The sequence below is a fragment of the Anolis sagrei genome, chromosome 4 (genome assembly GCF_037176765.1).
Source record: "Anolis sagrei isolate rAnoSag1 chromosome 4, rAnoSag1.mat, whole genome shotgun sequence".
Lineage (NCBI taxonomy): Eukaryota > Metazoa > Chordata > Lepidosauria > Squamata > Dactyloidae > Anolis > Anolis sagrei.
The window spans coordinates 153,751,794-153,772,918 of NC_090024.1; positions in this window are offsets into that span (position 1 = coordinate 153,751,794).

The following is a 21,125-nucleotide window of genomic DNA, read 5'->3' on the forward strand; positions in this document are numbered from 1 at the left end:
TAGGCAATTCCGGTGTGGATCACAGGCTTCACATCTAAAGTAGAACAAGTTCAATCAGGGTTTCTCAGAAAACTGTTTGCTGTCCCCAGTTGTGTCCCATCTGCTGTTTTAAGACTGGAATCAGGAACAGCCTCACTTGAATCACTAGCCTGGAGAAGGGCCCTAGGATATCGGATGGAGAGAGTGTACAAAGGGCCCGAAGTGGGTTATACATATTTGATTTACCCAGGCATTTCAAAGCCCAATTCAATGCATTTGTGGTGGGTTGCAATGGATGGACTTAATTTTGCTGTTGGACTTAATTTTGGGACAACTACAACTCATAATAATAATAATAATAATAATAATAATAATAATAATAATAATATCGAAGCAGGCTACGACACAGTTAAAATGCCCAGAAATTTTTTTTAAAAAATGTCATAAAATACAGAAAGATGTCAGCTACTTTTTGCATAATCAGGATTTCTTTTGGAGGGTGGGGGGAGTTGTGTGTGTGTATCAGGAGCGACTTGAGAAACTGCAAGTCACTTCTGGTATGAGAGAATTAGCAGTCTGCAAGGACATGGACCGAGGGACACCCGGATGTTTTGCCATCCTATGGGAGGCTTCTCTCATGCCGCTACATGAGAATCTGGAGCTGACAGATGGGAGCTCATCCTGCTCCCCGGATTCAAACTGCCAATCTTTCGGTCAGCAGTCCTGCTGGCACAAGAGTTTAACCCATTGCACCATCTGTGGCTCCTATAATCAGGATAATACTGTGATAAGCATCCCTTTTGGTAGATTTCAACGCTTCTCAGAAACTTCTGCTGGTTTAAATAAACATTTTATAGTATATTTAAAGAAGGAGTCGCATATTGACATTGATAAAGTGAGAGGAAAAGAGAGGGAGAATTATTTCAGTCTACATAGGGCCCTATTTAAAGTCATTCAGATTAGCTGTCATATCATACAACCTTAAAGTGTGACCTGAGAGGCAAGGCGTAATGCACATACCTAGTTTATGCCAAGGAGTTCTTGGTTCCTTTTTTGTCTCTCAATGACCATACATGCTCCTAACTATTACAACAGGAGCCACAGTGGTACAATGGGTTAAACCCTTGTGCCAGCTGAACTGCTGACTTGAAGGTCAGTGGTTTGAATCAGTGAGCTCCCATGAGCTCTTGTCTGTCCTGTGAGCTACCATTTATCAGCTCCAGCTTCCCATGCCGGACATGAGAGTAGCCTCCCACAGGATGGTAAAGTATCCAGGAGTCCCCTGGGTAACATCCTTGCAGACAGTCAGTTCTCTCACACCAGAAGCTACTTGCAGTTTCTAAGTTGCTCCTGACATGAAAAAAAAAACTATTGCTATTCAAGTAAGCCCATTTCATAGGTGAAAATGAAGAGCATGAATGGATAACCTTGCCACTGGCACAAGCCATGTGCTTTTTTCCCCTTTGTGTCTACTTTCCCCTCTTTTCTCTGTGCCTTTTCTGTATATCTTTAAATTTGATTTAACCAATTAGTCCAAAAGTTTCCAGAAGAGTATCAGACTATACATAAATAGTGTGTTATAGACTCCAGGTCTCCATTCAGATGGAAATGATTCTGTTGTCGTGGGATCTACCTATATACCTCCCCCCCTCACCCCGTCATTTCCTTCCCTCAGAACAGTGTGAGGAGAGGCTTCATGGCTTCCAGGGATCTTTTCCAGTAAGTTTTGGAGCTTCCAGGGAGGGGGTGGGTGCCATCCCACTCCTCCAGGCTTTTCAAAGCCCAAAGAAGCGAGATGGCTGCAGTGATAGTAGTGAGTCCCCACAGGCCCAGCGCCTTGTTAGACCTGGGCCTTTCAGGAAGGCCCAGATCTAATGAGGTATTTAATTAATACAGAATAAACAAAGGAAACTTTAGTTTACTCTGGATTAATTCGCTTTTACAAGAGGCATCATTCGGACGCCTCTGGTAAAACCGAGACAGGTTCCGCTTTGGGGCCTGTCTGATGGGCCCTAACATGATGTCCCCTGACTCTGAATTCGGGAGACTATAAAGTACAGCCTACAGCAGGGGTCCTCAAACTAAGACCCGGGGGCCGGATACGGCCCTCAAAGGTCATTTACCTGGCCCTCGCTCAGGGTCGTCTGAGACGACTTAAAAGCACACAACAACAACAACAACAATCCTATCTCATCAGCCAAAAGCAGGACCACACTTCCCATTGAAACACTAATAAGTTTATATTTGTTTAAATTGTTTTTCATTTTAATTATTGTATTGCTTTTAAGTGTTTTTTGCACGACAAATAAGATATGTGCAGTGTGCATAGGAATTCATTCATGTTTTCTTTAAATTATAATCCAACCCTCCAACAGTTTGAGGGACTGTGACCTGGCCCTCTGTTTAAAAAGTTTAAGGACCCCTGACCTACAGCCTAAAGAAAACACACCCCAAACAACAGCAAGCAACACCTCCAAAAATAATTTAACTGTGAGATGAAACCATTTTACCCTCTATGAAAACAAATGAGGATATCTTTGGCAGGTCTGAAGGACTACAACTTTTGTTCAAAGGAAGCCATCACATGATGCAGATCTCCTCATCCCTACCCTATTGTCACAGAACACTGAAAACTAAAACCAAAAATTCTGTTTCAGAAATACAGTCAGTCCCCAAGTTACAAACAAGATGGGTTCTGAAAGTTTGTCCTTGAAGTCGGAACAGGTACTCTAACTGTGTGTGTGTGTGTGTGTGTGCGTGTCCCCGCCCGTCCAAGCTTTGGAAAGCATAGGGAAGGGTTAACACCCCAGTTGTATTTGTTTTGCCAAAGACCTGCCAAATATATCCTCATTCAGAAGATTTCACCTCACTTTCCGTCCCTGTAATAATTGGATTTTGAAAAATGTGGCTTTTTGTGGAAATAAGGATTGGCGATAAAGCTTCAGTACAGACACCTTTTCCCCATGATAACTCTTTCAGGACTGAATTTTCCCTTCCGATTGGTAGATTTCGCTCACTTTCTCTTGTCTCACTCCCCTTTGTAACTATGAGTTGTTTGTAATTTGGATGTTTGTAACTCGGGGACTGCCTGTAGTCCATTTTAGTTTTAACAGAATCCCTTTTTTGACTAAAACATTTTATAAGAGAAACACACCTACCATGTTGATCTTTGTATCCTGTGTTTTAGTGTATGTGTTTTATAATTATATGTATTTTAGGTTTTTAGGTTTTGACTTTGTTGTACTCCGCCTTGAACCATTAGAAGAGGCAGGTAAGAAATGAAATGTGTTGTTGTTGTTGTTGTTGTTGTTATCAGATAATAATTTTATTTTAGTTCAAATAATGTTAAGTGTGTGCATACATGCACAAAGCAGCAGTGCTGATGGGTTGTCGACCCCATCCCACAATAAACCCAAGTCTACTCACAAATAATAGTTTGAGGGTTGACATCCTTTTTTCCACAGCAACAATGCAATACTCCTTTAGGATGCTAAGGAAAGGGAATAACTGGTGTAAATAGAAAATATTGAAAACAATATTTAGATTGCAGAAAAGGCAGTTTAAATATGCAGTTTAACTGATGGGCTAATAATAGGTGGAGTTCAGAGATGACCATTCAAAGAGCCACTGTTACACTTATAATAATAATAATAATAATAATAATAATAATAATAATAAACCTTTATTTGTACCCCGCTACCATCTCCCGAAGGACTCGGTGCGGCTTACAAGAGGCCGAGCCCAAATACAACAATAAAAACAGCAGCAGCAACAACAACACAATAACTCAAAAAACAAAGCAATAACATTAACAATACCCAATGACACAATTAAAAACAATGGCCGGGCCAAATGTAATAATTAAAATTAAAAGTGCTGGGCATGACAAGGTGGGCTGTTTAGAGGGGGGTGGGCATGCAGATATCCTGGATCTCTGATAAAATTAAGCGACTTGTTCTTTTGTATAATTTGTATCATGTCTGCTCCTCTTTTTACAATGATATATCATACATATGCATAACATTTATTAATATGAATTATTCGTTCTGTATTTTAAGCAGTTATTAAAACACATTATTTTTCTCTTTCGAATTTTGTTATCTATTAGTGCCATTTCTTCATCTTTTTCAACGACAACATTTCATATCTCCACTGCAGAAAAAAGTTAAAGTAACTAACATTGATGATGCATACATTCGAAATGCTTCATTTCATATAATCAGTAAATACATTTAAAATCATAACTCTGTAATACAGCACGTTCTTGATTAAGGTCCCCCAGATCTTTTCAATCCTTAATGGAACAATATTGAGCTGCTTCCTCACAATGCTGTCCTCATGCTGGGAGTTGTAAATCTTAATACATTGCATTCTTTTAATTCCACCCCCCCCCCCACCCTTCCCGTTGTAAAAACTAGCCTTGAAAATGTGCTTCTTATCATTTGGGATGTATTCTGAAGGAAGCCAATAACTGATTTATTTATTTTTTACAGATAGTGGTCTCTTCTGTTCATATATTACTTTTTGAGTAGAAAAATCATGTTTTCTGTGCAGGAAACTTGCTTTCTGTGCAGAAAATGCAGTATTCATCATAAATAAATCACATGCATTTTATACAGGATACCACGGTTCTCATAATAGTTGCAACCGCATAATAATTGCACTCCCATTTTGGGGTGGCAAAATTGGTATTTTTGTGTGTTCCTGCATACCAGGGACTAGAAGGCTCTTGTGGTCTCTTCCAACTATGATTCTATGTTGCTAAAGTGCTTCAGAAAGGTAAAGGAAGGCTGCCAGAATATTATTTTAAGATCCATGTAAGAATTAAGAAAATGTTTAATTGAGACTCTTCCATCACATTGAGTTTGGGACACTATGGTAGGAAGCACATGACTGATAGGATTACAAGAGGCTGTGGGTATGATCAGATTTATACAAAATCAGCCAAGGAAATTGATGAAGGAATGGTAAAAAGAGCCCAGTTTTTGAATAAGGATTTCCACTCCTGGAATTTTTATCACCACTAACACTATACTCTGCAGTTTTCAAAGAAAGGAATACTATTTGAGTACTTACCATCATCTGCTATAAAACCTGGTAGATATATACCTTGCCTTTGCCTATGGGTCCTTCTGAAAAGCTTGCCTCCCCCCTGGACACTCACTTGGATGCTGTATCTGCCATTGTTTTTGAAAGATGTGAAATACCGTGAATAGATCCCATCAAACTTTATTATATCAGCACCTTAAAACATAAAATATTGAGATTTAATATCTATCTATAATATCTATCTATCTAATAAAATATCTATTTATTTATTTATGCATGCATGCATGTATTTTTCAAGATGGGTTCCACATCTAGATAGTTTTGTGATTCCCACTGACAATGACTCTGGACCAAACTTTGCACAAGCACCCCCTCAATCAACAGAAAATATTGGAAGGGTTTGGAGATATTGTATGTAAAATTTCATTCATATAATCCAGAACCAAACAATGACAATTTTAATATTTATCATTTCAAAATATCTAACCTAGGCATCACTGGGTACCAAAACTAATTTAAAAGAAACATCTTACTGTTGGTCATTTTTTTCAAAACCTATCAAATGTATATGCTCACATCATGGTATCTTCTCCTGTTTACAAGGAAATAAAGAACATATATTGACACTTGAAAATAAACTTACCTGCACCATCATCAAATAGCTCTAACCTTTCAGGTTCACCAGATATAGATTCAACTGTGGCCATGACAATGGCTCCAAAAACTGGAAAAGTCCTTGGGTGACTTCTGCATAAATGATCATTGGATTAGGAAAAGCGTTGCTACTTGTGCTCATGTAGGACTTCACAGTCACTGGAGGCACAGTGGCAGATGCAGCTCGGGTGGTGGCCGTTATGGAAATTACTTGAGCTGCTGAGTGAATATTCTGAATTGAATAAACCCAGCGTCCTGTCTGCAAATCAAAGTGTTACAGTATGAAATGCTGCATGTAAAACTTCTTGAAATAGTTATCCCCCATTTATACAATGCCATGCTGTTTTATCTGTAGATAGCAAAGCTGTAATTCCTCTGTGTGTGTGTGTGTATATATATATATATAATATTAATGTTTAGTCACTAAAATCAGAGTAATCAGAAAGGTCTTCCCTTGCCATTAGACAGAGAGCAGAGAATGGGGCAACCCAACTTCTTGCAGCAAGAAATTCCAGTTATGGAATAGCCACTGAGATTCTTTTCTCCTGAGATCTCACCAAACATGCCTATGATGCTGATAGGATCAAGAAAAAGCCTTCATTTCAAATGTCTTAAAATGCAGACAGGCTAATTTGGGAAGAAATGGGTTTTCAGGCAGTCTGGTCCTTAATTTGTGATATTGAATGAATCACTTGTCCCAATCTGTACCAAAAGAGTTCCCCTACTTTTTTGTTCTCAGCATCTGATGCTCATCTGTACTCTCCTTCAGCAGCTGGGCATCCCATTTAGTTATCACGACTGCTAAGAATTGTTCCATGTGAGAACAAAGTTGCAAAGACATTGTGAAATACATGGATACAATGGCTGGATAGCAGCCTGTTTTTGTTGATGTTAATTTGATCTTCAATTTTATTACATGTTAACATTCTGGGTCATCTTTAGAGAAAATCATCAGTAAAGCAAACCACTATTTTCTTGCTCAGTTCCTATTGAGAGTACATTATTTATTTATTTATTTATTTATTTATTTATTTAGAACATTTGTATCCCATCCTATTCTCGACCTCCGAAGAGGGACTCAGGGTGGCTTCTAACAATATAAAAACACCAATAAAATACACAATTACATAAATTGATAATTAATATACATTATTTGCCAAGTTTAAAATTTTCTCCAAATCAGTCCAAAAATGCAGTCCATACAATCTCATCTAAGCCAATAAAAACTGCCTATTCTGTGAATGCTTGCTCCCACAGCCAAGTCTTAAGTGTCTTGTGAAAAGTCAGGAGGGAGGGGGCAGATCTACCCCTTCCTTCAAATGTTGAAACGAATGTGAATTACAGAAGCAGTCTAGGACTTCTGACTCCCTTTAGAAGTTTGGACAGTCTAAAAGAGAACTGATCTGTATCAGTCCATACATTGAAATCTGATTCTCTGCAAGCTATTTTTATTAAAATCAGAAGGGGTTTATATCCTCTATCGTATCTATCTCTATGTAAATTGCCACTGTTATATGTATTTTACTACCTTGTGTATTCTGTTGCAATATTGTGTGCTTTTTGCAAGCCGCCCAAGTCCTTTTTGGGAGATGGAGGCAGGATATAAATAAAGCTATTATTATTATTATTATTATTATTATTATTATTATTGACACAAAAGCACAGTATGTCACAGCAAACGAGATCTATATGCTGGATTTTGTATCAAAAAATCACAAGTCGAACCCTTCCCAAGCGTCTAGGACAGGGGTCCCCAAACTACAGCCCGGGGGCTGGATCCGGCCCCCGGGGGGCATTTATCCAGCCCTTGGCAGGGGCAGCTGAACCAATAGCAGCCTGGCTGCTGTTCCTCTCCCGCTTGGGGGCTGGGAAGGAAGAGGGAGGCAGAGGAACGGAAGCTGTGAGTGCTGGATCTGAATGGAGGGAGCGAGAAGGCAGGCAAGCTGATCAGGGTCTTCCTCTCCCCCCCCCCCAGCCCCCGGATGCTCCATCTCCGCCTGTAGAGCTCCAGGGTGTATGAGCCGTGGTGCACCATGGCTGGGGCTGCAGGGCTGGCAGGCAGCGGGAGGCCCCGATCTGCTTGCTTGCTGCCTGCATGCATTCCATCCTTCCTTCCCTCCTTTTGCCTTTCTTTCCCCTTTCCTTCCTTCTATCCTTATTTCCTTCCCTCCTTCCTTCTTTCTGCCTTAATCCCTTCCCTCCCTTCACCTTTCCTGGCTTTTCCATTTCTTCCTTCTTCCCTTCGGCACTTGGCCGCTTCCTCACTCCACTCAGATTAAGCTCCGCCTCCTTATCCTCGCCCTCTACAGCCACCCGTAGCAGCAGCAGGGCAAAGGGGAGACACAAAGGCCAGTATTCCATTTTCAGGATATCAGGATATCAGGTGCCAAATTTGGTAAAGACCCATCATTGTTTGAGTTCAGAATGCTCTCTGGATGTAGGTAAACCACAACTCCAAAACTCAAGTCCAATATCCTTCAGTTTACTTCATAAGACTATTGTTGTTGATGATGATTTTGTAATTCTTTTTTGGACTTCCACTCCCACTACTGGCTGTTAGGAATTGTGGGAGTTGAAGTCCAAAACACAAGGAGGGCCCAAGCTGGCCCATGCCTGTTTTAAAGAATAGCAATGATGTTTAATTCTATTTTAATGTTTCATATATTTGTAGATTTAAATTATATTGAAATGTAAGCTGCTTTGGCCCCTTCCACACAGCTGTATAAAATCCGCACTTAACTGGCTTATATGGCAGTGTGGACTCTGATAATGCAGTTCAAAGCAGATATTGTGGATTATCTGCCTTGATATTCTGGGTTATATGGCTGTTTGGAAGGGCCCTTTCAGACAGGCCCTATATCCCAGGATCTGATCCTAGGTTTTCTGTTTATCCCAGATTATCTGGCAGTGCAGACTCATATAATCCAATTTAAAGCAGAAAACCTGGGATCAGATCCTGGGATATAGGGCATCTGGAAGGGCCCACAGTCTCCTTGTGGAGACAAAAAGTGATGTATAAATAAACATCATAATAATATTGTAGAACAGAAATCTGTTCCTGGTTTGAAAGTGTTATTTTCTGTTTAATTGTGCGGCCCTTACTTTGAAAGTAGTAGTTCTCATTCAGAAACTTTGTGTGGCTGCCACAAACTATCCGCCAAACTCCCATGACAAGAGTTCATGGGAGTTTGGCTAATAGGCTGATAAGTAAACATATTCATGGGTTCCTGCTGTTATAGTAAACCTGTTACCCATGCCACTACATGCTTGAAGTCAAAATTTCATTTATTTGTAATTAGAAATAAATGTTTTACAATATATAAAACAAATGTTTCACAATATTCCTGTGTAAACTATAGTCCGGCCCTCCAACAGTCTGAAGGACAGTGAACTGGCCCCCTGTTCAAAAAGTTTGAGGACCCCTGGTCTAGGACTGTGTGATGTATTTTCGAATGATGTGCGCAGATTCAAGTAAGGTGGTCTTTTGCAGTTGACAGATCGTGATTTTGTCGATGTTTATTGTTTCCAAATGCCGGCTGAGATCTTTTGGCACGGCACCCAGTGTGCCAATAACCACTGGGACCACCTGTATTTGTTTATGCCAGAGTCTTTGCAGTTCGATTTTGAGGTCTTGATAGTGGTTGAGTGTTTCCTGTTGTTTTTCCTCAATGTGACTGTCACCTGGTATGGCGAGATCAATAATCCAGACTTTTATCTTTTCCACAATAGTGATGTCTGGCGTGTTGTGTTCCAAAACTTAGTCAGTCTGGATTCGAAAGTCCCACAGTATTTTTGCATGTTCATTTTCCATGGCCTTTGAGGGTTTATGATCCCACCAATTCTTTGCTGCTGGCAGGTGGTACTTGTGACATTTGGGCCACAGAGTTGTGTCTTTGTCTGTGTGATTTTCTTGCAACAGCTGAGGATATGGTCCATGGTTTCATCAGCTTCCTTGCACAGTCTGCACTTTGGGTCATCAGCTGATTTTTCAATCCTGGCCTTAATTGCATTGGTTCTGATGGCTTGCTCCTGGGCTGCAAGAATCAGGCCTTCTGTCTCCTTCTTCAGTGTTCCGTTCGTGAGCCATAACCAGGTCTTCTCCTTGTCAATTTTTCCTTCAATTTTGTCAAGGAACTGCCCATGCAATGCTTTGTTGTGCCAGCTGTCAGCTGGCACAACAAAGTGCAGATTTCTTGTACTGACTCTTTGTTTGCTGTGCTTTGAGAAGATTTCCAATTATTGACTTCAATTAAAGTAGGTTCTTGGCTTTCCTTGACATATTCTGCCAGGGCGTGTTTTTCTTCTTCGACTGCTTGTTTTACTTGTAAAATCCTCTGCCCCCAGACTTTCTAGGCAGATAGAGCCGGTCAACATCACTGCGAGGATGTAATGAATTATGAATGGTCATGAGTTTTCTTGTTTTTCTGTCCAAATTGTCCAGTTCTGCCTGTGTCCAGTTTATGATGCCAGCAGTATATCTTATGACAGGTATGGCCCAGGTGTTTATGGCCTTGATGGTGTTGCCTCCATTGAGCTTGCTTTTGAGAATTTTTCTGACCCTTTGAATGTATTCTTTGCTGACCACAGTTTTCACATGTTCATGTTTGATGTTTTCCAGCTGTAGTATGCCCAGATATTTATAGGCCTCTGGCTGGAGACACTTTATTGCTTGGCTACTGGGAATATTTATGCCCTCACTTTCAGTGATTTTTCGCTTTTTCAGTGCCACTGTCAAACATTTGTCCAAACCAAACTCCATGTTGATATCCGTGCTAAATATTCGGACATTGTTAGTCAGAGATGTTGCGCTGAGTCAAATTGTTGCGCAGTAGCAATGTCCAATATGCCCAAAAACCCAATGCCAAAGACACAGACCAGTCAGAAGAAATAAAACAGTAGAACTTTACTCTTGAATGCAGAGTTGAAAAATAAAACAGTTTGGCACACTTACATAGTCACTGTAAGTAATACAGAATAAATCTTCTGTGTTTTAAATCATAGAGCATAACAAAATAAAACATGGTTACTTCACCATAACCTAAGCTTCTTGCTTCTTCTCTCCAGCAATTCAAACTTCCAACTGCCAGCCGTCTATTACTATACTAATAATCCAACCACAGCAGCATGTAATGGTCTTAAGAGATTGCTGAGATATTTGAAAGACACCCAAAATTTTTGTTTAGTTTTGAATCCTGACGATTCACTAATTCTAGAAGGCTATGTAGATAGTGATTTCGGAAATAGCCCAGATAGGAAGTCAACAACTGGCATTTTGTTTATGTTTAGTGGTGCAGTCATAGACTGGAAATCTAAGAAACAAAGTTTTGTGGCTTTGAGTTCGAGTGAAGCCGAGTTTGGTGCTCTTTCTCAAGCATACACAGAGTCATGTGTGTTTGAATCTTTCTCACAAACCTTTCTATTTTGCCATTTTTGGCACTTTGATATGGGCACGTCTCTCTGTGTTTAATCCCTTCTTTCTTCAAGAAACCCTGTAAATCGTGTGATGTGAATTTGCCTCCTCTATCAGTTTGCAAGGCTTTCACATCTACCTCAAACTGTCTCCTTACGTAAGCAACCCAGTTCTTAAAAGTTTCAAACACTTCACTTTTATGTTTTAACAAAAAACTCCACGCAAAATTGGAGTAGTCATCAAGAATACACAAACAATAAATTGCCCTTCCTTTGCTGGGATGAAATGGTCCAATTAAATCTGCGTGCACTAACTGAAAAGGCTTTTCAGAATTCCTTAAGCTCTTTTTGCTTACAGGCGCAGATTGAGCTTTACTTCCCTTGCATACAGTGCAATCCAGGAAATGTTTACAGTCTTCCAATTTTAAACCCTCACTGTACTCCTGCATCTTGTACAGAACTTTAAAACTTGGATGACCCAAAACCCTGTGCAGCTCATGAATGCACCTATGGTGTAAAGGCGTATTCTTGCTCACTATGTTGATATTATTTGCACTCCTTGGCTCTAAGGCATATATACCATCCTGTATTGTCCCTGTTCCATACAGTTTGGTTCCTTTCAGGATTTTGACCTGGCCTCCTGAAAATATAACATCAAACCCCTCACTATCAAGTTTTGCCACTGATATGAGATTATAATCAATCTGTGGAACATAAAATACATTCTCCAAGGTTATACCCAAACTATCAACAAAAACCTCTCATTTTCCTTGAACAGAGTAATGTTTTCCATCAGCAAGTGTCACATTGAAACCATTCAGCTTAGTAAATTTTCTAAACAAAGTCTTGTTATTTACAATGTGTTGTGAACACCCTGAGTCAACATGAAAGTCATCCTTCTGTTCTGGGCTTGAATTTGTCTGTACAACCCTTACGTGCGAGGGACCGCTCTTTTTCTGTTGAGGCTGACTCCCCTTCTGCTTGTCTCGCAGCTTTGGGCAATCTTTCTTCATGTGCTTTGGAGAATTGCAAACAAAGCACTTTCTCACAGCACAAACTGTCTCTCTTCCTTGCTCTGCTGCTTCCCCAGCAGGCCGTCTGTGTTGAACACGACCAGTTGAGCTTGTGGTCTCCAAACACCGATCCTTTCTTCGTTCATCGTCGGCAAGAAGACGCGAAGAAACATACTGCAGATTCAGCTGCGCTTGTGGGAGTGATTCCAAAGAATTCACAATTCTATCATAAGAATCGTCCATGGAGGATAACAAAATAAAACACTTATTTGCCTCAGTGAGCGTGATGTTTCTCTGCTCCAGCTCAACAAATAAGCTCTGCAATGTCTGTAAATGGTCTCTCAGCTCCTCTCCTCTCTGGAGACACTTTCTGTACAGCCTTCTAGCTAATACAGCCACAGTTGCTGAAGAGTCCGAGACATGCACCTCCTTAAGCCGCTCCCATATGGCATGTGCAGTGGGCAAACTGCAAACATGAATCAGCTGTTCGTCGTCGACTCCGAGAATGAGACTTGCCTTGGCCTTCTCCAATGCTCTATGCTCCTCTGCTGTTGGTTTTTGTGGTGGTGGGTTCACAATACAATCCCACAGAGATTCCCTCCTTAAGTAACTCTCCATACGAACCTTCCATATGGAGTAATTCCTGCCATTCAACCTGGCAATAGGGAATGCTGCAATATTCACTCCTGGATCCATCGTCCAGAGTTTAGTCCCACAACAAAGTAAAGTCAATTTTTTTTCCTCTGTTAGGGTCTTTGCAAAATTAGGCTGGGTTATACTGGTGCATACTGGGTTATGCTGGGCCCATAACCTGTTGCACTGAGTCAATTTGTTGCGCAGTAGCAATGTCCAATATGCCCAAAAACCCAATGCCAAAGACACAGACCAGTCAGAAGAAATAAAACAGTAGAACTTTACTCTTGGATGCAGAGTTGAAAAATAAAACAGTTTGGCACACTTACATAGTCACTGTAAGTAATACAGAATAAATCTTCTGTGTTTTAAATCATAGAGCATAACAAAATAAAACATGGTTACTTCACCATAACCTAAGCTTCTTGCTTCTTCTCTCCAGCAATTCGAACTTCCAACTGCCAGCTGTCTGCACAAGCCTCAAATTGTTACATTTAAAAGGTGTGGCCTAGCTAGCATTCTGCAGCTGCAGTTAATCATTAATACTTTGCAAGGCTTTTCTGTTCAGAAATGGGGCTACAATGTGGAATCCTCAACATGCGAGTGTGGAGAAGAGCAAACCACTGACCACCTGCTGCAATGCAACGTGAGCCCTGCTACATGCACAATGGAGGACCTTCTTGCAGCAACACCGGAAGCACTCCAAGTGGCCAGATACTGGTTATCTCTTGTGTTATTTCACAAGTTTTGTATTTTGTCTGTTTGTTTGCTTTCTTCTGTTAGAAATGTAATATAATGGACTGGTTGCTCTGACACAACAAACAAAACAGTTTTCTGGTGCGTCTCCTTTTGCTGGATCCTTTTGTATCAGATATGTTCTCCCAAGTGTTAACCATTCACTGATACTTCCTTTTTGCAGCATCTCATTGAATTGTTGGGCCATTTTTCCATGTAGGCTAGCCGGATATTTTAGCCAAAATCCATGCAGTTGATCACTACCAGGCGATGTCCAGTTCTTGAATTTTTGCACTCATTTCAGTTGTTATTTCCATCTGTTCCATTTTGTCTGTGATCATTTTTCTTCAGACTCCTTTATCCACCCAGCATTTTTGTTGCAGTTCTTCTTATTTTCCCAGAGTTCTTTCCAAAGCTTAGTTGTTCCAGTTTTCTCAGGCTTTATGACTGTGTCTATTGTTTGGTTCAGACTCTGGTAGAACTGTCTTTGGTCTGATTGAAACAGTTGATTTTGTCTGTACTGGATGATTCTGGCATCATATCTTTCAATTTTTCTGACTGTTGCTGTAATTTGTTCTTTCACAATCTCCAAAGCTTCTTCAATTTTTCTGGTGTTCAGCTAGTACTTTCTGATCAGATATTGCTTGATTTTGTCATTCTTCAATTTCTTCTCCTTCATATTTTTCAGGTTACTTGCATCTGATCGTAGATTTTTGATTTTCAATTCCAACCTGACCTTCCATTTTGGTTTTCCAGTTGATTTTCTCGGAGGCTGCATTGGTTGTAGGAGCCCAAGCTCTACTGTTACTATCACTGCTGTACTGTAGGCAAACTGGTTTGATGTTATTTGAACAATAGAAAGTAATGTATTCACATCCTTCATGAGAGGTGCCAGTTGTCTCTTAGGCACGGTTTTTAAAGTTGGGAGTCGCTTTCTTGTTGCATTTGATATAGCATGGGCCATGATTTTATCCTTGAGCTCTTGTTGTCTTGCTGTCAATGTTCCTGGTAGTTCAACAAGTGCTTCAGATGCCAGTTCTTCAAATTCTTGCAAAAGTTCCACATTTTCTTCTGGTTTAGTCTGTTCCAGAGTTCCAAGTGTTGCTGGAGTCTCTGCTACTGTCTGTGCTGTGACCTGATGGTCATTGGCTTGGCAGATTTTCTGAATTTCTTCGAGTTCAACTTCACTGAACACTTTGTTTCTGATTATGAATCTTTGTTGAGCAGCCAGTCCAGTTTCAGTTATCTGTGAGTCAGGGTACTCTTGTTTCCACAATTGATACGTCCTTTTTTGGTAGCCACGCTTTTGAGGTTCTGATTTGTAATAGCATTTCATAACTGTGCGGTTTTCTGGCATTGTATATTTCTGCTGCTTCTGTGATTGTTATTTGTATTTTGATTCTGTAGCCCATTTGTCGATGGATGTCCAGAATCAACAGCATCCACCGCAGTCCTTTTTATCCTGGGTGTCGACCGAGCCAGTATAGACTTTGTTTTGGTTTACTACGTGCATTTAGAAAGTCTCTAAATACTTTTGGGCATGTAGATGTGGGTTGAGCTGAGTCTCATTAAAAGCAGATGCTGATGGCTACTGAAAGCAAACTTCAGTTCATTTCTTTTTTAAAAAAATTATTAAGAGAATTTTCAGTTACATACAAAATAAAAGGTAAGGGAAGAAGAGGGGGTAAAAAGGGAGGGTGGGGGTTTGGGAAGGGTTAAAGAGGGGAGGCTGAGGTGAGGTATAGAGGTTGAAGGCAAGTAGTGATAAGGGGAGGAGGAGGATTGAGTTCAGCGGAGGGGGGGGATAGCTTCCCATCTTAATTCTGGGTTAGAGCTTCTTTTTGTCGTACTTCTTGTATTCGCTGTCCTCTTCTTCTTCAAGTGGTTGTAGGGATGAGATTTCTCTCCCTATAACATTTATATCCAAATTTCTAGTTTTTCTCCTTCCATAAATTTTGTTAAAGAACTCCAATTTTATTTGATTTCTGTCTGAGTTGTTGTGTCAGGCTATCTATATTTCTGATTTCTATCATTTTAGTTAGCCATTCATTTAGACTGGGGGTTCCTTTTCCTCTCCAATATCGTGCATAAACTATTATCACTGTGGTTATTGAATAGTTAAATAATGCTTCTTTGTTTCTATCCAAGTAAAAGTCTATTATGCCTAAAAGGTAGCATTCTGGTTTAATTTGAAATTTGTTTTGAGAATTTTTTGGACCACTTTATGAATCTCCCTCCGATACTTGTTTGCTATTTCACAGCTCCACCACATGTGGTGAAAAATTCCCTTTTCATTTTGACATTTCCAGCACTTTCCATTGATATTTTTATAACATTTTGAAAGTTTATCCGGTGTTATAGACCACCGGAAAAACATTTTGTACCAGTTTTCCTGGATATCATATGAATAGGTAAATTTTATTTTTCTTGACCACATTATTTCCCACTTCTCCAGGCTTATTGAGTGGCCTATATTGTCCACCCATTTGATCATGCAGTCCTTAACCCTCTCCTTTTCCGTTTCCCATTCTAGTAATTTTTTTATAAATTTTAGCGATAAATTTGCTTTGTGTTTGCAATGCTTTATTCCTTGTCCGTAAAGCCTAATAAAGCAAACTTCCATTCATTTCTTGACATTTTGGGTTTATGACCCTTGGACTACTCATTGGCTTTTTTACTTAGAAGCTGTTCAGATTTATGGCTTCTTGACCTTGAACTGTCTCTTATTGGATTTCTTTCTTGCTTTCGCTTCTAAACTTAAAGACTGGGACACTGCCCAACCTCAAATCGCCATATAAGTAATGTTTTCAAGGTGCTCTTTTGCTTCTGTCTCACAGTTCCACGTATATTTATGTTCTTTTTCTCTTCAGCCATACAAATATGAATACACTCACATAAATAATGTTTCTTTAGGGGTTTTTTTGTAATGAAAACAGAGCATCAGCATAACGCTCCAAACAAGCCTAGATTCAAGCTCTACACTAACATGGATTTTAGATTTTACTCTTTTGTGGCATACTTCAAAGATTTATTTGGTGGTATAATAGCTCACTGAAGAGAAATGTTTGCATTCAGGATGACCTGAAATGTCAGAAATGGCATACAGATGGAGCTGCTAAACTGGTACCTCTATGTTGGTTCCCACCCCTACTCCCCGCATTTGGATTCTTAATGTGAAATAACGCTTGCCTAGAAATGTGACATTATGACATTGTATTTCTCCAACATTACTGGAAATGCATAATGGCATGACAAAATTGGGTAAGTTCTACTACACCCATTCTGGAAGGTGATGGAAAGAACAATACAGGGGTGTTGCATGCTATAAAGTATGATTCCACCCTCTGAATAAATATGGAAATGGAACTGCAACTGTTCATGATTTCATAGGTAATGTTTATAGCTACAGTTCTTGTAAGGAAATACAGAATTAGATCTCGTGTGTTCCATTTCAAAACCCCAAAACATTGAACAAACAGAGAGTTCAAAGAATGAAAATGCACTTAGGTAACCTTTAATGGAGCAAGGAGGCACTCCCGTGTGAGAGTACAACATAACACCGTGAGGTTAGGATGTCACAAGGCATTGTTCTGCCTAAGCAGAACAACTAATAATGACATCAAGCTGAGTAGTACTTACACCCAATTACATACTTGGCACAGAAAATCCCATAAGAATATCTTCTAATCAACGGGAGGAAAATACCATATGTACTCGAGTATAAGCCAGCCCCAATATAAGCCAAGGCACCTAATTTTACCACAAAAAACTGGGAAAACGGATTGACTTAAGTATAAGCTGAGGGTGGGAATTGCAGCAGCTACTGGTACATTTCAAAATAAAAATAGATACCAATACAATTACATTAATTGAGGCATCAATAGGTTAAATGTTTTTGAATATTTATATAAAACTGTAATTTAAGATGAGACTTCCCAATTCTAATTAAACCATTGTTCTAACCTATGTAAATGTGTTTACGTATCCTTCTAATAATAATAATAAGTAGAGTAAAATAGTAAATGTAATAATAATAATAATAATAATAGAGTAAAATAATGGAAATGTAATAATTAAAATAATAAATAGATTAAAATAATAAATGTAATAACAACAACAGAGTAAAATAATTAACCTTGTCTTGAGTATAAGCTGAGGGGGATTTTTCCAGAACTGGGCTTATACTCAAGTATATACAGTACTACCGAAGAAGAAGAATCACACAACAAGAACCAGCAAGTCTTTTTTTTTTTTTTTGCATACAGACAATAGCTGCAATCCTGTATATCTGCAGATAGCATAGGAGGCCCACATGAAGACATATGCTAGACTGAGCCATATACCGCAGCCCAACTTACTGAATAACCTCCAAGCCCCTCACCACTCTATGCTTCCTGGTAAAAAGGCATGTTTGCAGAAAGGTTGGGCTATGTGTCCGTAGTCAATGACAAAATTATTAATGCAGTGTCGATAATCCAGAGGTGTCCAGCAGATCTTGGTGTTGATGTCATCATTTCACATCTGATTTCAAGTTAATAGCATTAAAAAATCATGTAAGGAATGGGCATTCTAAAGTGAACTATCAGCTAGTAATCACGGGGCTAGGAAACAAAGAGAGAGAGGAAAACAGAAATTGCCACTTAAGAGCCAAAAATGTAGAAAAATATAAAAATAAAAAGGTTTTCATCCAGATAATTGTTGTTGTTGTTGTGTGTCTTCAAGTCATTTCTGACTTTCCCATGGCTGAGCAGGGATTTGAACCCTAGCATCTAGATTCATATCAATCTCATCAGATGGGCTCCTGGAATCACCCTGCATCCAGCAGTGCATCCAGCAGTGCTCATTGGGGGATATGGGGAACCCGTCGCCGCATGCCCCCCCCCCCATCGCCCAACTACACAAGTCCCAATCCCATGGGGGGAATTGTCACCTGCCCGGCTTCACCCCATTTACTTCTATTCAACACAGGAAGCCACCTGTGTTGCCACTGCAGCAGTATGTGCCGGTTTGCCTCTACTTTTACAATGGAGCCCCACTGGAAATTACTCTATGTCATGGGGTGGGAGCCAGTAAAAATAGAGGCAAACCAGCGCATGCTGCTGAAAAGGATGTGATGAGATCATTCATCTAAAACTCCGACTGTTGGAAGTGAAGAAGCATCCCCACTTGTATATAGAGCAACTGGAGTCAGAGGGAATGCTGTAGCACTTGCCTGCTGTCTTGTTTTCACCTCTGTTTCTTAGGTCAAAACAACTCAGGGTATTTTGCTTCCTACCGCCTTTAGTTCTTACCTGCCTTTAGAGATCACTTCCCCCTTCTTCCCAGAAGTATTTGAGTGCTTTATTGCCCTTAGTTTAAGAAGGGAGCTTCTCTGGCTCAAGAGGTCTGACACACATTTATAAGAGTCAACATTAGGGGCTTTTCTACCAAAGTTAGGTAGTTTTCTTTTGTCTATCTACTCTTTTATCTGAGATACATTAGCTGTAACAATAAAAGTATGACAAGTTTTTACCTTTTTACACCATACCAGAGCTTCCTGTGTATTTTCTCTCCTGTTTCTAACCATAAGCTCATATATAGTACTGGCTACACTGCACTCTGCTATAGGTAAAGATAAAGCTTTTCCCTTGACATTAAGTCTACTCGTGTTCGACTGGGGAGTGGTGCTCATCTTCATTTCAAAGCCAAAGAACCAGTGTTGTCCGTAGATGCATCCAAGGTCATGTGGCTGGAATGACTGAATGGAGCGTTGATTGCCTTCCCACCAAAGCAGTGATGTAGAGCACGATTTTAGGGGGCCCTGCCAAGGCAGAGGCCAGCAAGATCAAAAAAGAGGATCCGTTACGCCTGGTGAGACAATAAACACCAGTAAAAGTTTTCCTATTTTCAAATAAATGTCACCAGAATGAAGCAAGGCCATCGAAGTTTATTTTCTATTCCACCTGGAAAGGATGACAACTACAGTAACCTGCCAAGGAGCCGACAACTCCTAAGCAAATACTGGTAGGTTACATACCTGTGACCATCTTTCTTTGAGTGGTGCTCTGTGAATTCACACAGGTGGAGTGATTGTGCCTGCGCAGGCACCAATGGAAACTTCCCTAGTTTAAACTTTTCAAGTCTTGGCGGTAACCCCGCCCAGTCCCAGGCAGGGCATAAAAGGCGCCCTGTGCCCGCACTCCTCAGTTCCTATGCCACAAGGCAGTGAGTAAGGAGGAGGTTTGTTAGGGGGGAGGCTGGGTGGGTTTGTGTGAATTCACAGAGCACCACTCAAAGAAAGATGGTCACAGGTATGTAACCTACCATTTTTCTTCATGGTATCTGAGAATGCACACATGTGAAGATTAGCAAGCTAAAGGTCCCGGAGGCAGGAAGAACAAACCGACCTTCATAGAAGGACCAAACAAGTTTATTTTTAATCACACAAAACAGCAACACAGAATAAAGGACATAATGTCCCAATAGTCGTGTAATGCCGATATACTTACTGTCCTCATGGCCGAAATTCAACATGAACAACTTCACACCTCCATAAACCCGAGGTAGTAGATTGCATAGCAAAACAATACCCCCTGAAGGGGGAAACTGTACGGTACAAGAGTCTGGTCACAGTATCGAAAGGCAATATTACAGTACACATTTGCAATGCCTATCAGAAACATCAGCACATTTACAGAGTAAACGTTACAGAAACTTGCTTAATAACATACATGAGTCAAATAAACGGCCCTCATCTGCCTACCCCCATAGGCAGACAGGAAAAAATTTGCATCGCAGTATGCTTCCAAAACCAAAGAACGACCATACCGGTAAGATTGGACAATCATGTTAAGCAATAACAAAGAGGGTAATAACAAGAGTTTTAACCACACGAGGCATTATGCAAGCTGAAATACACCCAGTCGAACACAAAATGAGCCCCCAACCAGTAACAAAGTTCATGGGGGGCAAGAGGAATGGATTGCCCATTCAAAGGCACAGTCCCTCCTATGCCTAGTGTCGAGTCTGTAATGAGAGACAAAGGTCAAAGGGCTGGACCAAATGACCGCCTTACATATCGAGTCCAAGGGGATGCCTTTGAGGAAAGCTGTCGAGGCCACCATGGCCCTAGTCGACCGAGCCCGTACAACCGGCAGAGGTTGATGGTGGGTTAGCTGATAACAGAGTTCTATGGTTGACACAATCCATCTGGATAACCGCTGGGACGAGACCGGTAGGCCCAGCTTATCCAGTGCATATGACACAGAGTTTCTGAGTCTTACGGTACTGAGACGTTCTGTCCCAATAGAACAACAAAGCCCTCCTGACATCGAGGGGGTGCAGTCTCTTCTCCATCGGGGTTGATGGCAACTGGACGAAGGAGGGAAAAAACAATGTCCTCATTGACATGGAATTGGGACACCATCATTAGCAGAAAAGATATGTCCATGCAAAGAACTGCTATGTCTGCATGAAAAAGGAGATAAGGTTCATCCACCCTTAATGCTGCCAGCTCAGGAGGACAGCGGGCAGAGGTGATCGCCACCAGAAAGGCCACCTTCCAGGAAAGCAGGCAAAGGTCAATTGACGCCAAGGGCTCAAACGGTGGCAGCACCAGCAAAGAAAGGACAAGGTCGATATTCCCGCCAGGAGTAGGGGGATGAACCGGTGGAT